Below are 21,388 nucleotides of genomic sequence, written 5' to 3'. Positions count from 1 at the left end.
AATCGCCATCCGCTATGTCGACTCTTGAAGTACTACAGAATTGTCCATCCCAAAGCAGGCTTTATTATCAGCCATTGGTGGGATAGACCCAAAGGATTCCAATCTTGTATCCTTCGACCATAAAGGATACGATCCTCAATTACCAGCTCAACTAGCTTTCCTTGTTCAAGTGAAAGCCCTCAACGAAACTGTTCATCGAACAATTATTGATGAGGGAGCATCTACATGCATTATGTCGATGAGTTGCTGGAAAAATTTAGGATCTCCAACCTTGTCGTGATCTTCGATGACATTAAAAGCATTCGACGGAAGGACATATACCCCATATGGTATCCTAAGTAACTTGAAAGTTGAACTAGGAGGGAAAACGGTAGAAATAGATGTTGAAGTCGTCGACGGAAATCTTGATTACAACATCCTGCTAGGAAGACCATGGATATATGCTATGGCGGCTATTGTGTAGACCTATTTTAGGAAAATTGCATTTCCCTTTCAAGGAGGGATTACAATCGTCGATCAACAAAACTTCCTCCCCAATGGTTCTCAAGTTATAGGAAGCATTCCCATGATCCATGGAAGCCCCCATTGGCTTCAAAATATCAGAGTAGGCCTACTAAAAGATCCTATACTAATGGGAACTTTCGCCCTTCCACCTCTAATCAACCTGGCGGAAGTAGCGTTGATAGGAACCTGCAATATGATATCTTCTAAAAAGATCTCAGAAAACGATATCGACATGGATCATGCAATGGTTTTGCCCCCAAGCCCAACGGAATTATTGTAGCAATCAATGTTCCTACCATGAGAGGCAAACCCAAATCAACGCTCATCAAGCATTTGGATAGATAGGTCTAAAGAATATGGTACCCCTTCAGATCCTTGGTCGCGAGTGCATGTCACCGACGAAGGAATTGTCCAATCAATGGTAATAGAAGAGGCAGCATGGAAGGATTCCCACCATCGTTCCCTTCTTCCGGATTGTGGAGAAGATGCTCAAGATGACCTTTATCATCCTTCAGTCTTTGATTTCCTATCAAATACTGTAAACATGGTGGATTCCGAGCGAAACTTGTCCAACATTGAAGAGACTATCGCCATAAATATATCGACAAAAACAAATGTTGTAGAGAATATTTATGTTGGAAAATGTTGTTCTCCTTCAGAACTAGAAATATATAACGCTCTTTTTCGCGAATTTAGAGATGTCTTTGCTTGGTCATACAGTGAAATGCCAGGCATCGACTCGAGTATCATTGAACATGAAATTAAGATGTATCCAGATGTCAAACCAGTATGACAACGGCTAAGGCAGGTGCACCCCAAGAAAGCCGCTGCCATTAAGGCAGAAGTTGAAAAACTTCTCCATGCTGGTTTCATCTACCCGGTTCCTCTAACCGATTGGGTATCGAATATTGTCCCTGTTATGAAAAAACAAGGAACAATTAGAGTGTGCGTCGATTATAGGGATGTAAATCAAGCTTTTCATGGAAAGACACCTACCGTACACCCTTCATCGACCAGATAATTGATGAATGCGCCAGATGCGAAATCTTTTCATTCATGGATGGATTCTCCGGGTATAATCAAATAAATATCCGCCCACAGGACCAGTCAAAGACTGCATTTATTTGTCCGTGGGGCATGTTCGCATATCGAAAATTACGCTTTGGTTTGAAGAACGCAGGGGCGACGTTTCAGAGGGCAATGAATTATGGCTTCCATGACATCAAAAACATCGTTCAACCATACCTCGATGACCTACCGGCTCATTCGCGAAGGCGGACTGATCACCCGCAGCATTTAAGAGCGATATTTCTACGTTTACGACACTACAAGATACGACTGAATCCACACAAATGTGTATTTTACGTTAGTTCTGGTCGTTTACTTGGCTTTGTAGTCTCAAAAGACGGGATTCGTCTCGACCCATGTAAGGTCCAGTCAATCATAAATTTTCCTCCACCTTCGAATTTGCTTCAGATTCAAAAACTCCAAGGGAAAGCGAACTTTCTAAGGAGGTTTATTCCAAATTACGCCAAACTTGCTAAAGGTTATACACGTCTTTTAAAAAAGGAAGTGCCCTTTGTCTGGGATTAGGTTGCGCAATCTTCCTTTGATGCTTTAAAAGATTCATTAATGAAAGCATCATTAATGGACGCTATTGATTATCAAAAAGATTTTAATCTGTATCTGGCTGCAGCGGATACAACCGATGGAATTGAACATCCTATTTATTATTTAAGTAAAAACTTAAATGATAAAGAAAGCAAATATTCTTATGTTGAAAAGCTAGCACTTGCAGCTGTTCAAGCGATGCAGAGATTTCGACACTATGTCCTCTTTCGGAAAACTACCATTCTGTCAGATTGCAACCCCATGACTTATATATTGTCGCGACAGTTGCTGGGGGGAAAATATTCAAAATGGATAGCAATCCTACAAGAGTTTGATCTGGAATTTGTAAAATCCAAGTCGAAGAAAGCTCTAGTTTTCGCAGAATTATTATGCGATCTCCCATCGTCGTCCAACGATGAAACATCCGAAGAAAAAATCGTGGACGAAAATTTGTTTCTGATATCTTCAAGCAATGAGTGGTATGGGGATATAATAATTTATCTCCAAACCCAAAAATACAGGCCAAACACCTCCCACTCCGAACAAAAACGTATTGGATACCAAGCAAAAGACTACATGATCGTCGGTGACACACTTTACCGTCATGGTATCAATACAGTTCTGAGAAGGTGCCTCACCCATGAGGAGGCCGAAAAAGTCCTGAATGATTGTCATTCAGGTGCGTGTGGGGGGCATCAATCTGGATATGCTACAACACAAAAAATCTTACGAGCAGGATACTTCTGGACAACAATGTTCAAAGGTTGCATAACCGCAGTCAGAAGTTGCCATGCTTGTCAAATTTTCGATAGCAAAACCAGAAGACCACCCGCACCTCTGCAGCCAATAGTGGCTGTTGGGCCATTCGCCAAATGGGGCATCAATTTCATGACATGTAACCCCACCTCGACCAGGGGGCATGGGTATATCATAGTCGCAGTTGACTATTTTACCAAATGGGCGAGGCGATGCCTACATTAGATAATACTGGTGAAACAGCTGCCCTCTTCTTTTTCAATCATGTAGTCGCCAGATTCAGCGTACCACAGGCTATAGTCACAGATCATGGATCTCATTTTTGCAATCACATGATGGTCGAATTAGTTGCCAAACTAGGGTTGTCTCATGACAGCTCTACTCCATATTATCCGCAAGCCAACGGACAAGTTGAAGCAATCAACAAGGTCCTAAAGCGCATGCTGCAAAGGATGATTGGAGTTCACAAAAGAAGATGGCACCTAATCCTGTACTCAGCTTTGTGGGCTTACCAAACATCAGTAAGGAATGCAACTGGGTTTACACCTTTCCAACTGGTATATGGCCTGGAAGCAGTCTTACCAATCCAGTGCGAAATCTCGTCTCTCAAACTCGCAATTGATCTCCTCCCCAGAACTTCAAAAGCAGAAGCTCGTTTCTTGGAATTAATCCAATTGGATGAAACCCGTCGTGATGTCGCTTCGGCTAACGAAGCCCATAAGAAACGAGTCAAGGTGCGGTTCGACAAAAATGTCAAACCCCGTGTCTTCCCAGAAGGTGACTTGGTCTTGCTTTACGACCAAGAATCTGATAAATTGGGAGCAGGTAAATTTAAGTCTTTATGGATGGGCCCCCATATTGTTAAACAAGTGTTAGCAAAAGGAGCCTACGAGTTAATGGATTATGACGGAATTCCACTGGCGCAACCTCGTAATGGGTTGTACCTCAAGCGTTACTATGCGTACTGGTAACCTGTATGCTTTTGTTTTCACTAAAGTGTTTATTTTGGTCAAGTAATCCACTTTTTACATTTGTTGCAGATGTCAAACCTATTGGAGTCATGTGTTGGATATGCCGACGGAGCGAGTCGTAGTTCGCGGAACCTATCTTCCGCAGCTTGGGCTATTTTTTATCCAAGCGGCGAGTTAGTAAGTTTCAGAGGGGTATGTATTGGTCGATCAACAAATAACATCGCTGAATATAACGCATTGATAGAAATTCTCTCTGATGCCATCACACATGGTATACGTCAACTAATTGTCAGGCTAGACTCACAGCTCGTAATACTACAACTCAATGGTATATATTCCGTCTGAAACCCAGCTATTTATCGCATGTTCCTAAGGGTTAAGATTTTGGAAAGACAATTTTATTTTATTCAATATCAACACATTTCCAGAAACTTAAACACATTAACTGACTCATTAGCAAATTATGTGTTAGATAGACATTTGCAACATTTATAAAAAGAAACATATCATCAATGTTTGCATTTGGATCATGTAACTTAACCAAAATAAAACTCCGAAAATCAAAAATATATATATAACTGTTTATGGTTTACACATAATGTTCTATAACCAAGACAAAATCGGTCAAGTGACCCAAAAACTCAAAATGCTAGGGGACACCCTAGTCTAATGATGCTCGTGATAGCAAGTCACAGCCTGTGTGATCATGAGTAAGAGATGAGTCCATCGTCTTGGCACACCAGTAGTATGCCACTGTAGCCTCAAAGGTAGCTCATCGGTCCTCACATCTGGAATACCAAGAGTGAGGCCCTCAACCTACTCCTGTAACGCTGTGAGAGTCTCGGCCACATCGAGGTCACGAAGGATAGCCCTTCCGACAGCCTCTCCTACTGGGGCGGCAGCTGGAACTCTCAGGCGAACTACTGGACGAACAGGACCAACATCTGCATGTACACATGAGTTTGATTAAAGTCTTGATAAAATAAAGCACAAGAACATTATGAATGAAAAACGATAAACAGGAATATCATCAAAGATTTTACCAATGGCGCCCCACTTTTCGCCATCCGGCAGTACTAAATCTGGATCACCCCGGAAGTCCATGCCAGCATATGGATACTAGAAATAAACCATCTCCTGACGATCAAACCACCTGAAGAAGGTATCAGAAAATGAAATCTGAGACTGACTAGCATGCCTAGACATATGGTCAATGTTGTGGGGAAAAGTATCCAACACGGAATGACCCTATCCCACTCTAAGGGTGATAGTTCCTTAGCAACAGCTGAAGCAAAGCTATCTAAAGTTACTTCTTTATGACATGCAAGAGATGAAAGGAAGAGATCCACTTACCGATGTCTTGCGCAAATGGTCGATCCAATCTCCTCTATTTGCCGCTCTCTCCCAGCTTCAAGTCTTCTCACGGGCCCAGCTACACGAGATCCTGCGAACAAGACAAGAAAAGGAAACTACAAGAAGCATGCATTCATAATTGATTCAAGGATTAGCATAAATCAAATACGCAAGTAAGACAATACACCATTGAAACACATGCGAATAGAAGAACCTCAAATGCTTTATTAATATAAGGAAGTAAGGTTCAGGCGGTGATACAACCGTGAGAGGTCCAATCCAGCATCACCTTCCTGACGGAAAGAAATCTCCTCTTCACCTCCCTCAAGCAATCACCCAATATTCACAACTGTAAACCAACAGCAATTCTTTGCACAAAATTCCGGCCTCCAAATCCCATGGGATGAGATCCTTATATAGAGTTTTGGAGTGAAGATAAGTCAGCTTGATGTGTGACTTGTTGTCCTCTTCAACTCCAGTTGTTCTTCAGTCCTTGAGTCCACTCAGAGTTTCTACCTTCCACTTGGAGTTTTAGAACCTCTTTACTCATGATTAGGCGAATCTTCTGATCCAAGTGTCATTTTGGAAGCTTCCTGGGCACTGGCACATTGAGAAAAGATTCCTCCACATGTCAAAGTATGCCCAGCGCAGGTAGCCTTTGTTGCACTTGCTATGCAGCGCAGGTACACCATAGAGCTTTTGACATTCAGCGCAGATGCTTAGTGGAGCAGCTGCTTTGATCCAAAATTGACCTGTTTTTGAGTGTTTTTCAGTGGAGAACTGATCTATAGTGCTGTGGTTTGCTGACCTTGTTCCTCTAGGGGTAGGAACAACATGTTTAGGGACTCTGGATCCCTCAGATTATTGACATTTCATGCTCCATGCTGTAAGGCACAAAAATGCCTATAACAGTTGCCCCCTAAAGTATGAGGTTGTTTATCGGGTGAAATGATTTATTAGGAGGATCCGAAGTTCATTCAATCGTCGGGAGGTGACCTGTAACAAAATACAATACAATACATTATCTTTTCATACTTTCTTTTCATGATCTAGCTGATGCGGGCATTTCCCATGCTCAGCTTTATAAATACATTTGCTGTACATAAACAGACGATCGTCTGATAATAGACCGATAATTCTCTGCTTTTAATTATCATCCTTTTAGTAGGATGATCATCTGCTGCACATGTCTATGTTTTTATCTCCTGAATATATATCGCAGCCCGGATGGATGAAACTAGATCTGGGGTCTTCAAACTTGTCCGATCTTCACTCTAGTACAAGTCGATCCATGTGAGAATTTCTTGAAGTCAAACATGGAAAGACATCGCTTGATTACCAGTCAATAATGTAAACTGTTAACAAGCGCGAGAGGAATCACCGATAATGATGATGACCCTCAAGGTACTGCAGCACAATTCACGTGGCGTGAATATAGGATCTGACGTCGAACACCACGCAAAGTCTCCCGGTCGAAGGTCATTAATGTATACCTATCGTCGGAAGTGAGAAACTTGCCATTAAGGCATGCAAGCTTCAAAGTACTGAGGGGGTGTTCCTAGATCAACTTCTTGGATAGTGAGCTGATGTCGACAAGAAGTGATCCGTCAAAGGAGGGCCTTAATGAATCCCACATCAGTGACACAGAACGGAGCTAGTGATGATGGTGAAAACGACCTGTGAAATATGATTCAGGGTGGCGGTCATGGAAGGACGAAAGATGATGTATGGTAGTGGATGGGACCCGGTTGACACTTTCTAAATGACATCTCTTGAACATATAACGACACTGATGTGATGGATCGGTAGCATTACCCCATGTATGGATGGTATGGCGAGACCATGGTGAAGGGACCGGTGAATGATAATAACCCAACCCGATATTTACGGAGGCAAAAGTGTCATGTTCAAGAGCGACTTGCTACCATTAAGCTTTGAGGTTCTTCCCAATTTTTCCCCAGTCATTTCTGACCAGTACCTCTTTATTTTTGTCAAGCTTGAGGAGGATAACATATGCTTGTTCTATAACCTGCCCTTCGGGCAAACCCATTGCTATGTTTTAACGAGCTTAACGATAGGGAAACTCGTTCTCGTCTAAAGACAAGTTTGTCGCTATCTAATATTTTTAACGAGCCCAGCGACAAAGACAACTCGGTCCTTTTCATCTATAGAGAGTCTGAAAAGGGTACATAAAGTGGACTCCAGGGGTCCTTTTTCGTCATCTAATCCCTTAAGTCCGAAAAAGTATAAAAAAATACAGAAGGGATGAATGTTCGATATCTTTATCGAGCCGAACTAGACAAGCGCTCGATCTTTTTGTGCAATAATCCCTCAGGTCCAAAAAGATTAAAATCTAGAGGAGGGATAGCTCTTCCGGTCCTTTTAACGAGCTGGAAGGCCAAAACTCGGCAAACTTTTCATATTTTACGAGTCAGTGAAAAGAGCTCAAAGAAGACTCATATTTTGAGGAACGAGTGATAAACAGGGATAGCAGCAGATTCCAGGTACAGGTTGGAATTTTCCAATCACGGCAGCGTCACAAGGATGGCTAGGTGAAATCACTCTTCACAGCTGTTCCTCAAAATAGGTAAACAATCAAGTGGATGTGAATGATCGGCCAAATGAAAAGTGGAGGTGACGGTGCACAAGCACGACCAAGGCTTTTATGGCTGATGATTTTACGGTCTCAAATGGTTATTTACCGGTTCATTTTTTCTTGATGAGCTTGAACTCTGGGGGAATCTTTCTCACATGTTCATTTATTTTTTAATGAGCATGAACTCTTGCTAAAACTGCTCGGTTTTGCGTTTATTTTTTAACGAGCATGAACTTTGCCAAAACTGCTCGTATCTTGCGTTTATTTTTTAACGAGCATGAACTTTGCCAAAACTGCTCGTTTTTACCAGTCATAAAGTAGGAAGGTCTCCTGGTAGATTGCTCGCTATTTTTTAAGGAGCTTCATCTCGCTATGCTTTGCTCCATATCCTATCTTTATGCAAGCTGGTTATCGGCTAATCCTACGAGTTTAACGGGTTAGACCTACAGGTTTAAAGGGGGGGACCTAAAAAACTAAAAAACAAAATAGCCGCCTGTGCTTGCATTCCAAGAGGTTTGCATGCCCCCAGGTATAAGTCTAATTTCAAGGTCGCCCCTACTTGTCCGTCAAAAACCCTTGTTTTCAACGGGTGAGGCTTACCTCTTTCTGGTTACCCAAAGAATGGTTTTGTTTGCTGCCGCAAATGAAACTCTTTCTTTGGCGATGTCTATCATTAGGTTACACAAAGATGGTTACAATTTGTTGCAGCAATAGAATCTCTTTCTTTTGAGGCTGCCCCTACTTATCCTTTAAATCATTTGTTTTAATGGGTGAGGCTTGCCTTTTATCCAAAGATGGTTACTACTTGCTGCCGCAAACGGATCCCCTTATTTGGCAGAGCCTACTTTTTTAGACAAAGGTGAATGACCTTTGTCAAACAAGTAACCTTGACAAAAGAATCCTTTTCTAGAACAACCCCATTCCTAACTGCCCCTTCTTCTGCATGAGAGCTCTTGCCGGCTCTTCTGTTTTACGAAGATGAAGGAGGGGACGGGGTACGGACTAGTCATATTCTCCCGCGGAAATTCTACTTTACACCCAAGGTTTTTTCTGACCCCAGCAGACCAGGATGCATGCCCCCTGGTTTCCGGCCCTACTTTCCCGAATCACTCGCACTCATCAGGAAGAAGAACCGGAGGTAGAGACCTTTCTTGATCGAAAAGACCATTCAGGATAGGTATGTGACTATTTGCGATGCGTGATCCCGGAAATGAAAGTTGGTCTACGAGCTTGACCATTCTTTCTTTGTATGGAAAACACATTATTCGAAAGAGTGAGGAGACTATTGCTTCCATGCAATATATGTAGTCTCGTCCAAGGAGTAGGTTATAATCCAAGGGTCCTTGGACGACCATCAAATTCATCTTGACAGCCTTCCCTTTCAATGTAATAGGCACATTAGGTAGAATCCCTAATGGTCGACTGGTTCCTTTGTCAAAACCCGAGAGATTCCTTATCTCAGGCAAAAGCGCTGGGCAACCTAGTGCTTTCCAAGCAATAGAGGACAGGATACTCACAGATGCCCCTTCATCAATGATAGTCCCAGCCATCACCATTTTGTATATTTGGACTATAATTCTAAACGGTATACTGGCTGGTAACTGGGGTCTGCCTAGTTGGTTCCAATCAAAGGACACAACCAGGTTGCTTGGTGGTGGGACCGAATACACGGCCGGGTATGATCCTGACGATGCTCCTTCTTGCGATAAAGGAGTGGGCACATTGCCCTGATGTTCATCAGAATCGGTTTTGATGAAAAGAATTTGGACGGTGTCATCCTTACTCTCTTCGGTAGGGGTGTCAGCTGAAGATGAATCCTTAGTGACTGTGGTATTTGAAGATGAAACTTCTGAAGGGAGAACCGGGTCAACTGTCGTTTCGACCTTTGGACTTTCGTCCGGTCTGGATTCAGTAGGTTCATTTTCAGTGACTGACACTTCAGCTGGCCCTATGAGCGGGGCAGCCGTATTTTTGACCAACGAAGGACTTGGCACGAGTTTTTGGTATCCAGGAGGAAGTAGCAACGGTGCAACCGGTTGATCTTCCAAAACTCTCTTTGCTTCGTCTAAAAAGGGACAACGGCGGAGGGTGTGATTGCCTTCACATAGTTCGCAGGGGAATCTCATTCCCCTTCGTTGTCTAGAACCTTCACTTTCGTTGGTCGACGGTAAGAATTCCACCTAGTTGTCAGAGGTTGACGCTTCCGAACTGTGCAAATGAGGGGACCAGTCCCTTAGTATCCGGGGAATACCGGGACAATCACGGTGGAGGTGGTCCCCTCTACATATGACACATGGCGATTTGGGCCCGGTCCGTGCTGTGTGTGGATTTTTGTTAGATGCCTTTTGCTTGCCCCCAGGCGCCTTTGGCTCCTTCTGCTTCTTTTCTTTCTTCTTCTTTTCCTTCTTCTTTTCTATGGGAGCTCCGCTTTCGGCGGCTTGACCTTTCGAAGAAGAAGGATCGGAGGAAGGCTTATAAGAAGTGGAAGGCTGGAGGGTAGCTCTAGACTGGTCTAACTGTTGACTCGACTGTTCAGGAACCGTGGTGTTCTGAACTACAGTGGTTGAGAATAGCCAAACTGGCAAGTCAATTGTCAGTCCTGGAAGCGACAACGTGGCCATGTGGGGCGCACCAACTTCTCCCCAAGAGGAGAAAGGGCTAGGGTTCCCTTCATGTGGAATCCCTTGGTTGGCGTGTTCCATGTTCCCAACCTCAAGATCAACGCAGGAATAAAGGGGTGATTATGTTCCGTTTAGAATGAATTTTATATGACGACGCTTTAGACACAACTTGCTTTTTCAATTTTTAAGAGTCGAGAAAAAGCTAAAGATGACTCTAGTCTCCTTCGATGTATTAACGAGCCCGAAGTGACAAATGCTCGGATGGACTTTTTCAGTTATAGAGTTTGAAAAAGGCCAAAAGAAACTACTCTGGAGTTCTAGGCAGAGGGTGTGCCAAACCTTTCGCGAAACCACAGAATACGTTTTACGGTACGAGTGGTTGATCTTCGTGAATGCTGTGTTCACTGCATCGCGATCAGTAGGGCAGCCGACACGGCTTCCTATGGATAAAGGCTTTGTTCCTATAGGGGTCCCCCAATATACGCAATGGTACGCGGGGGCACAAGTCCGTATTAGTGCTATCGTCCCTCAGGAGGAATCACCCACCTTCGTAGAGATCGACGGTCACTATGTTTAACGACGCCGGAACACGTCTCTACCTAGACCTCTACTGTGTTTTGTTATGTTTCAAAGCGTTGTTAGATAAATTCAGTTCTTTTTAGGTTGATCTTGCTTAGCAGTTTGCCTTTATGGATCACCACGTGATGTATGATACAACTCCTAAATGCAGTCTAAGAATGATAAGCAAGCTGTTTTCAATTCTTTCAACTTATGAAAATCTTAACTACTGAGGGAAAAGAAAGACATCATCTTTTCAAACAGATCATAGAGCACACACTAATGCACTTTTCCTAAATCGACATGCAAACTGTCAAAATGCACATGCACAATGCAAGTATTTCTTTTCTTCTTTCTTAATGTTGATGTATTACAAAAAGAAAGCTATTGTATAATTTCGAATTCAATTTCAAGTGAAAGAAAACAAGTTTTTGTCCAATAATCAAAAGAACACCTTAAGATTCACTCGTTTCAACACAAGAAATACTGAAATTCGAACCATATAACGAAAGCAAATGTTCAAGCAGCTATGAACAGTAATAAACTAGCTCTTAGAACCACAACGACACTTTCTTACAGGCCTAGATCCAAGAGGTCACAACAAGACTAGTTCACTTTCGCTACGGGAAACTGTGAATGAAAGCAAGAAATACAATAAGAACAATCACGGTTTCTTCATACAACTGAGGCAGAATGAAGGCAAAGAAAGGTAGTTTCAGCTGGGTATACAGGTTGACAACAGGCTGCAAAAACAATATTGAAAACTGGGCAACAGACAGTAGGGAACCCCAGTTGCACAAGGCAAAACTGGATCAGCGCAGGTACTGCACTGTCAATCTGACATGCAGCGCAGGTAGCCCCTTCGGGACCTGCGTTGCAGCGCAGGTAACCTTTGTTGCAGCTGCACTGAAGAGACAACTCTCGTCTCTCTCAAATTCCGGGTCACAGTTTGCTCAAAAATCAATGGTTTTTGGCCAAATCAGAGGCTATCAGCCAAGTATACACTAGAGGATGATTAAGGAAGATGAACACTATCACAAAGAGCTAAAAAGAGTCCTTGTGGATCAGCTCTTCAAATCATAAACATGCCCAGCACTGAGGTAGAGTAGCTGCCCTCTACTTTGCATTCGAAGGATTCGAATGCAGTTCGATTCGGTACTCCCTTTGTTTAGGAAATGAATAGCAAGAAACACAAGCTACCAACAAGACACGATCCCCAGCGGAGTCGCCAGTCTGTTGTGGGGAAAAGTATCCAACATGGAATGACCCTATCCCACTCTAAGGGTGATAGTTCCTTAGCAACAGCTGAAGCAAAGCTATCTAAAGTTACTTCTTTATGACATGCAAGAGATGAAAGGAAGAGATCCACTTACCGATGTCTTGCGCAAATGGTCGATCCAATCTCGTCTATTTGCCGCTCGCTCCCAGCTCCAAGTCTTCTCACGGGCCCAGCTACACGAGATCCTGCGAACAAGACAAGAAAAGGAAACTACAAGAAGCATGCATTCATAATTGATTCAAGGATTAGCATAAATCAAATACGCAAATAAGACAATACACCATTGAAACACATGCGAATAGAAGAACCTCAAATCCTTTATTAATATAAGGAAGTAAGGTTCAGGCGGTGATACAACCGTGAGAGGTCCAATCCAGCATCACCTTCCCGACGGAAAGAAATCTCCTCTTCACCTCCCTCAAGCAATCACCCAATACTCACAACTGTAAACCAACAGCAATTCTTTGCACAAAATTCCGGCCTCCAGATCCCATGGGATGAGATCCTTATATAGAGTTTTGGAGTGAAGATAAGTCAGCTTGATGTGTGACTTGTTGTCCTCTTCATCTCCAGTTGTTCTTCAGTCCTTGAGTCCACTCGGAGTTTCTACCTTCCACTTGGAGTTTTAGAACCTCTTTACTCATCATTAGGCGAATCTTCTGATCCAAGTGTCATTTTGGAAGCTTCCTGGGCACTGGCACATTGAGAAAAGATTCCTCCACATGTCAAAGTACGCCCAGCGCAGGTAGCCTTTGTTGCACTTGCTATGCAGCGCAGCTACACCATAGAGCTTTTGACATTCAGCGCAGATGCTTAGTGGAGCAGCTGCTTTGATCCAAAATTGACCTGCTTTTGAGTGTTTTTCAGTGGAGAACTGATCTGTAGTGCTGTGGTTTGCTGACCTTGTTCCTCTAGGGGTAGGAACAACATGTTTAGGGACTTTGGATCCCTCAGATTATTGACATTTCATGCTCCATGCTGTAAGGCACAAAAATGTCTATAACAGTCAACCCATCTCTGCATACGTGGTTCAGTAGGTGAAGGTAAATCGAGTGCAATATACTGTGGTTGCATCAGTGGTATCTTCTCCAAGGGAAAGGTGGTCAAAATAGAATCATACCCAAAGTTCTTCAACCTCCCACTCTTTATCTTGGTCAACTGTTTTTTCATCACAAGAAGTACTGCGTCACACCAGTTGAACACCTTCGGTTGGAGGCATTCCAAGGCATAATGCATATAAGATTGGTTGGCTACATGAAGAGCCGCACCACCGGCCATCCTACCAAAAGTAAATAGAATAGTCCTGAGGGACTTGTCAGTGACATCACGGATGATGATCTTGTCGTCTTTACTTGGCTGAGATCCTTCTCTGCGGTACCAGTGAACATAATCTCTCACAGAGTCACCTCCTCGAGCCGAACCTGATAAAGAGATGGGTGCACCCCACCTCGACAAGCCAGTCAAGAAATAGATATCTACTACATTCAAGGGGATAGATTTGCCCCTGATCTGGAAAACCTGGTTGGTAGGATCCCAAGCATCGAGCAAATACTGCAGTAAGTTGATCTGCTGTCTCATGCTAGAAATGTGGAAGAACTTCAGCAAGCCACAGTTCCGCAGTGCGTTTACTGTAACCAGATCATGTAGGGAAAGCATGTCCTCTTCTTCATGCTCACGTTCTCGCCATGTAATGGTCATATTACTCCAAAGATCTCTGAAAAACAAACAAGAGAAGAGTCAGATCCTGATGTTGGTAAGAAATAGGCAAAATTTCCATCAAAAATTGTGCATTAAATTCCTTTTCTACGCCCAACGCACCTACAGCAGTGTTCTGGGTGCGTTGAATGTCAGATAGCCTTTAGACAGGCCAACATTCAATGCACCTTTCGATACGTAGAGGGTGCGCTGAAAGTAGAACGAGTTTTTCAAACCCCAAGGGCTCAGAAAAACTAGGAATCAAGCTCAGAATGTAAAATGGAAACCATGAAATGAAAGAGCTCAGGTTTAGCTCCTACCTGGTCCAGACGGCGCCGATAATCGTCCACAGAATCTCCCGAAATCAGCTGGTGAAAATCAAAGGGGGAAAGCACCTCCAAAGCTCCAACAAACCAAAGTTCAAATGAAATGGTAAAATGAGAGGTAAAAACACTTTTTCATTACTTTTTACGTAGTTCAAAGTAAAATATTAGTGTTCTAACTCATTTTCAAGCATATATTGTTCATTTCTGACTAGTTTGATGAAGCATTTGAAAATACAGTACAATCTTTGAAAGAACAAAGCTATTTATGGTAAAATCAAAAAGGGACCATTCAATCGAGCAGTTTTAGCACATAGTTCAAGCTCATTAAAAAATAAACATAAGACACGAGCAAATGTTTCCCCCCCGCGTTTAAGCTCGTTAGAAAATGAACTATTCCCCGGTAAATAATCATCGTGAATGTAGTACTTCAGCCGTTAAAGCCTTGGTCGTGTTTGCACCGTCACCTCCACTTTTTCATTGGCCGATCATTCACCTCCATTTGATTGTTTACCCATTTTGAGGAACAGCTGCGAAGAATGATTTCACTAGCCATCCTTGTGACACTGCCATGATTGGAAAATTCCAAACCTTACCTAGAATCAGCTGCTACCCGTTTTATCACTCGTTCCTCAAAAGACGAGTCTCCTTTAAGCTCTTTTCAACTGACTCGTAAAATATGAAAAGATTGCCGAGCCATTGGCCTCTCCAGCTCGTTAAAGGGACAGGAAGTGCTATCCTTCCTCTAGATTTTAATCTTTTTGGACCTGAGGGATTATTACACAAAAGGATCGAGCGCTTATTTTGTTCGGCTCGTTAAAAGTATCGAAAATTCATCCCTTCTGTATTGTTTTATACTTTTTCAGACTTAAGGGATTAGATGACGAAAAAGGAATTTTGGAGTTACCTTTACGTCCCTTTTCAGACTCTCTAAAATTGAAAAGGACCGAGTTATCTTTGTCGTTAAACTCGTTAAAAATATTAATAGCGACAAACTTGTCTATAGACGAGAACGAGTTTCACTATCGCTAGGCTCATTAAAACATAGCGATGGGTTTGCTTGAAGGGCAAATTATAGAACAAGCATATGTTATCCTCCTCAAGCTTGACAAAAATAAAGAGGTACTGGTCAGCAATGACTGGGGAAAATTGGGAAGAAAACTCAAAGAAACTTTGTTGGTAGCAAGTCGCTCTTGAACATGACACTTCCACTCCGTGTCTGAGTCGGGTTGGGTTGTTTCATTCATCGGTCACATCACCATGGTCACGCCATACCATCCACATTTGGGGTTAATGCTACCAATCCATCACATCAGTGTCTCCGATATGTTCAAGAGAAGTCATTCAGAGAGTCCACCTGTGTCTCACTCACTACCATATATTATACTCTATCCTTTCATGACCGCCACCCTGAACCTTATATCACCAGATCGTTTTCACCTCCATTAAAATCATTTGCCCTGTTCTGTGTCATTGATGTGGGATTCATTAAGGCCCTCCTGTGACAGATCACTTCTTGTCGACATCAGCTCATTATGCAAGAAGTTGATCTAGGAACACCCCATTCAGTACTTTGAAGCTTGCATGCCTCAATGGCAAGTTTCTCACTTCCGGCGACAGGTTTACATCAATGGCCTTTGACCGAAAGATTTTGCATGGTGTTCGACGCCAAGTCTTTTATTCACACCACGTGAATTGTACTGCAGTACCTTGAGGGTCATTATCATTATCGGTGATTCCTCTCGTGCTTGTTAATAGTTTACATCATTGGCTGGTAATCAAGCGATGTCTTTCCATGTTGGACTTCAGAACATTTCTCACATGGATTGACTTGTACTTCGAGTGAAGATCGGACGAGATTGAAGACCCCGAATCTAGTTTCATCCATCCGAGCTGCGATATATATTCAGGGAAATAAAGACATTGAATGTACATCATTGCTGCATAGATAATCATCCACTCAAAAGGATGATGGCTCTATCAGAATCATCAGTCTACACTCAGACGATTGTCTGTCCTATGTACATGAAAATGAATTTATAAAGCTGAGCATGGGAATGCCCGCCTCAGCTAGATCATGAAAATAGTATGAAGATAATGTATTTTATTGTATCTTATTACAGGTCTCCTCCCAGCATTGAAAGAACTTCGGATCCTCATAATAAAGCATTTCACCCGACACAAAAAGATTAACGGCCTCATACTTTAGGGGGCAACTGTTAGAGACATTTTTTGGCCCTACAATCCTAAGCATGAAATGTCCATAAACCAAGGGCTCCTAAGTCCCTAAAAGTGTTGTTCTAACCCCTAAAGGAACAAGGTCAACAGATTACAGCTTCTCCCAGAAGTTCTCCATGAGAAACTGCTCAGAATTGGTCAAAACAGGATCATTGCAGCTGCTCCACTGGCTAGGTGCGTTGCATCTCACCCAAATACACTGTGAGGGTGTGTTGCATTTCAAAAGTCCCTTCTGTGGGGTGCGATGGGCGAGAAATGACAAATGGCAGTGTCATTCCGCGAGGTGGAGAGGCAATGGAAGCTTCCAGAATCTTCTCCTGTGACACTTGCCTCACTGAATTCAACCAAGGATGAGTAAGAGGCCATCAGTCTCCAAGTGGAAGCAAGAACTATCAGAGAGAAGACACTAATCAAGTCACAAGCTGACTCATCCCCCTTATAGATATCTATATATGGATCCCTTATCCTAGAGATCCAGAGGCTAGAATTTTGCATATTGTAAGGAATTGTTGTTGGTTTTCTGAGACAAACATCAGATTGTTGGGTGAACTAAGCTTTGTTTGAGGTGAAGAGGGGCTTCTTTGCTGGGAGGTTGATGCTGGGTCAGAACAACCGGTTGTAACTCCTCTTGGCTCTTTTCTTGTTTATCAATAAAAGCTATTTGAGTTTTCCTCCATGCTTTTGTGTCATTAATGCTTGTTACATTTGTATGGTCAATTTACATCTGACCCTAGATTGTTTATGATTATAGATCCATGTCTTTGTATAGTGCTATGCTTCTGTGATCTTACAGGTACTTTGTGAAGCTGGGGCGTGCAAGGGAGCAGGTAGCTGAGGACTATCAAAGAAGAGAGGGATCAAATCAGGAGATTGGCGCAAGACAGAGGTTGGTCTTTCTGTTCCTCTCTATATATAATTCATAAAGGAAAAACAAAAGTAGCTTTTCTCTGTTTGTTTCTAAGGCAGCTGTCACACCTTAGTGAGATAGAGCAGTTCTAAATAGACACTTTTCCCTGTAACATCTGCAATACACATCAATTTATATAATCCAGTTGTCCAAATTTTCTGCATCTAACTCTCCATCATATATAGGCAAATCAAATTTAACATCTAGCTTGATCAAAGATGCTTTCTTGTTATGTATAGGGCTATTAGGAGGTGTGAGAAAGCTTTACTCTTTCCCTTTTCCTTTTGAGTGGTCATGGAAGTGAGACTCATCTTCTCCTTTGTCCTATTTAGAGCTTGATGAATCTTCATCCCTATGTTTTCTAAAGTTCCTATACATTTCTTCTACCATGGACTTTATGGCTATGAAACTTTCTATGAATTGAGGTCTGGACCCATAGGACCTTCCTTTGACATTGTCTTCTGAGGATAGACTCTCCCAATTTTAGGATTAGTTTCGACCAACTCTCCTTCTCCTAATTTTAGCTCTGATCTAGTGAGCATTCACAGCTAAACCAACACAAGCTTGTCTAACCTTAACAGCCTAAAGCTCTGATACCACTTGATCTGATAATCACTCTTGAGTGATCTCAATTAATTTATTAATGAATGAAGGTATTATAGACTCATGTGCTGGTGTGTGTCTATGTTATTTAGGCGACGGATTGATCAGATTGCAAAATACACAGACACTAGAAATATGGAAAACAACAGAGAAACACAGTGAGAAAATACAAGAACACAACAATTAATAAGGAGTTCACCCTATTCTCTAGGGCTACGTCTCCGATCTAGCTTTCAGTGGTGGCCTTCTTTTATTGCGTCTTTAAAGCAGAGAATTACAATGAGGAGCTCAAATTGAGTCTCCTGAAACAGAGTAATGGTTGGTAAGGCAGTTCTTGGGTCCCCCAAGCCACTAGAGTACACAGACTCTTTTCCTTACCAGAATTTGACCTCTCTGGTCTTTAATGGGAGGAGCCAAATGTGATGCTCAGTTCCCGACAAATCCTCTCAGGGGTTGCCCGAGACTACCTTATGCTGCAGGTTAGCTCGGCTCTCTATATTTCGCTTCTTGCTTCACTGTCTTTCCTTTTCTCTGTCTTTGTCTTCTTCTCTCTGGTTCTTCCTCTCGGTGTCCTTCTGTTCTCTGTCTCTATTCATGGCTTTAAAGCCAATCAATCTCATGACTGTTCGCTTCCTCTTCTTCCTCCTTCGGATCACTTACTGCTACTTGCTCGGAGTTCCCTGTCTTGGCTTCATCATCAACAACTCACAGGGAGTGGTCACTTGTCCTCTTGCGGACTATGCCAGCTTTTCCTCATTGGTTCGGTTTTCCTGTTACACTGTGGAATGAGTCATCCGTCAACTTGGCAGTTAAATGAGATGTCAAGCTTCTCTCTGTCATGGCTTAATTCCTTAATCTGGTTCCTCCATCAGGCACGGTCTCCACTGTCAGATCTGGATCCCCCAGATCCTACGACATTCGCTCATTTCGCGCAGCTGACTTGCTCGATCGTTAGCACGTGATGAGTGGTGGTTTTCTCTCTCATTTGCCTTCCACGCATCGAGCACTGAATGCAATGGCTCATTTTTCTCCAAATACGCTTACTGCCTAAGGGTGCCCCCAATATACTACAGGTTTTGGAGCGCGGGTCCCGCCTTTCGCCTTAGCGCTTTCCCCATGGTTTTCCCAACTTCCATGTGACCGAATGCTTCGGGGCCTTTCCTTCTCGAGGGGTTTTTCCCAGCGCTTAGCGCAATTAGCGTATCAGAAACAACCTCCTCTTCCCAATCCGGGCTTCCTAAGTGCCAGCTTTTCCTCTTGCGCAATCTCCATGGGCCTCAATCAGCATGCTTTGACCGAGGTCCTCGTCGTTTCTCGCTAGCTGCCAACTGCCACTGTTCAAAGGTCTTCCTGATCACTTTGTGGTCTTGAATTCAAAGTTTTGTCCTGATTTGATATAGTCATGGTGTTGTGATAATATTCATGGATCCAATTTGGATCAGGAAAGCCTAGGTGCATTCCTCCATACTATTGTACTTGCTCCATTGATTAATAAAATGACTTAGCTGGTTCTTAATTCCAAAGTTCTTATGAGCATTTGCTGATTTTTAAAATTTTTGTGTTGTAAATCGTTTTTGCTTTGCACATCACTATTTATTTAAGTTTGGAACATTTAAATGGTATCAGAGCATGATCTTGGCCCACCTGTGGGAAATTAGCTAGAAGATCATGGAAGCTTTGGGCATGAGTGCATTATGATGGGTGAAACCGGAGACAAACCCATGGCTGAAGGGAAATCTAGTATGCAGAAATTCTGGAGTAGGATTCATTGGGACGATAAGAGGCTGGCCCAGTTGAGGAGGGTGACAAACCAAACCCATCCTCACCCTTACAACAAAGATGTTAGAGGTGAGCAGGATATGGGTGTGTAGCCATCTACATCGTGTGGGGAAAGCCGACTAGATTAGGGCACCAAATCTCCTCAAAAGGAGAAAACAGGACAAAGACGGTTAGAGGGTGAGACCACGGGGCACTTTTTTTGGTGGAGACCTGGCTTTAGTTATTAGGAGCCTGAGTATGAGCATGATGTTGAGAGCCCACAGGATGGTGACGAGCACATCAATATACCTGGTGTAGTGCTAGAGTCACCTTTATTAGATACCTCTTTGATAGCCCCAGTTGACACCCTAGTGGAGAGGATAGAGCCCACTCACATAGGGCCATTTGTTGAGGGGGTGCCATCCCTGGATGAGATGCTAATAGTTGTTGAGGTATTTGGAGTCGTGACTGAGTTTACGGGTGATATATGCCCAAGACAGTTCCATCAGTTTCAGACTGACCTTATAGCATTAAAAAGGAAGGTCGCGTTAGTGTGAGAGGCGATTTTGTAGCATAACGAGGAGCTGGAAGGAATGAGAGTGGTTTGTGCCGAGTCCATATCCAAATTGACTCACATTGGGGAGCAGTTGGATTCGCTACTGGTCCAGCTAGATTGCACGTTGGAGCATGAGAGCAACCCCCTTCAGGCATACATAGACAGGGCTGGAAGCACTGTTAGGTTACCTTGGCCCATTGGACAGAGGGAGATAGAGCTACCTAGTCAGATTTTATGTATTGACTAAGATAGCGAGATGAGATGACCTGAGTTTCATAGGGTGCAACACCCGCATGTTGAGGTTGTTCTATGTGTGGGAGTTCATTCATTCGATCCCTCTATTGGGGTTGGGTGGCAAGAGATTTTGAGTTGGTACCTGGTGGAGTGGACTATGGAGATGGTAGTGGACCCAAGTGGAGCTCAACAGTAGTTTCCAGGCACTGGGGATGCTAGAAGCCCCGAATGGCATTAGTATTCAAGAGGGATTACCTATCATTTCCCATGTATGCCAGTTGACTACAACCAGGATGGTCTAGTTGACCTAGCAGTTGAGCATGCGCATTCGCTAGGGGAGTCTTGGTTAGCACCAATGGCCAACCAGTTAATGGATAAACTCTTTTGGTTTTCTTGTTATGACATTTGTAAACGGGATCATTAGGTGATCAACATACTCTGTCAGTAGTTTGTTGAAGGAGGTGGCATTGGTAGGCCACCACACGGTGCCTTGCATGGAGCTAGGGGCTATTCACTTTTGTGCAAGGCACAAAGGATGCAGAGGAGTGGAGCAATGGTGGCATCATTACGGACACATAGGGAGAGTCACTTCTCATATCCCTCAGGGGGGATTTGTAGGGAAGATCCATTCATCGGCGAGGATAATGATTTGATGGTGGAGGTGATGACATTGATCAGGTGTGGATTGACACATAGAGACATAGCTCTAGGCCATCATATCCAGGGATGTGTGGGAGCATCTAGCATTGAGCATTGGTCTACAAGTGGGCATGGAGATGCATGCTGGTGTATTGTAGTGTGTTGGATTACATTACAGAGTGGGAA

Source organism: Pinus tabuliformis, chromosome 3_1 (genome assembly GCF_031772625.1).
Source record: "Pinus tabuliformis cultivar Carrire ecotype Pingquan chromosome 3_1, CPIR1, whole genome shotgun sequence".
NCBI classification, from domain to species: domain Eukaryota; kingdom Viridiplantae; phylum Streptophyta; class Pinopsida; order Pinales; family Pinaceae; genus Pinus; species Pinus tabuliformis.
The sequence above is the reverse complement of the archived record's forward strand: the minus strand, read 5'-3'. Positions refer to the sequence as shown.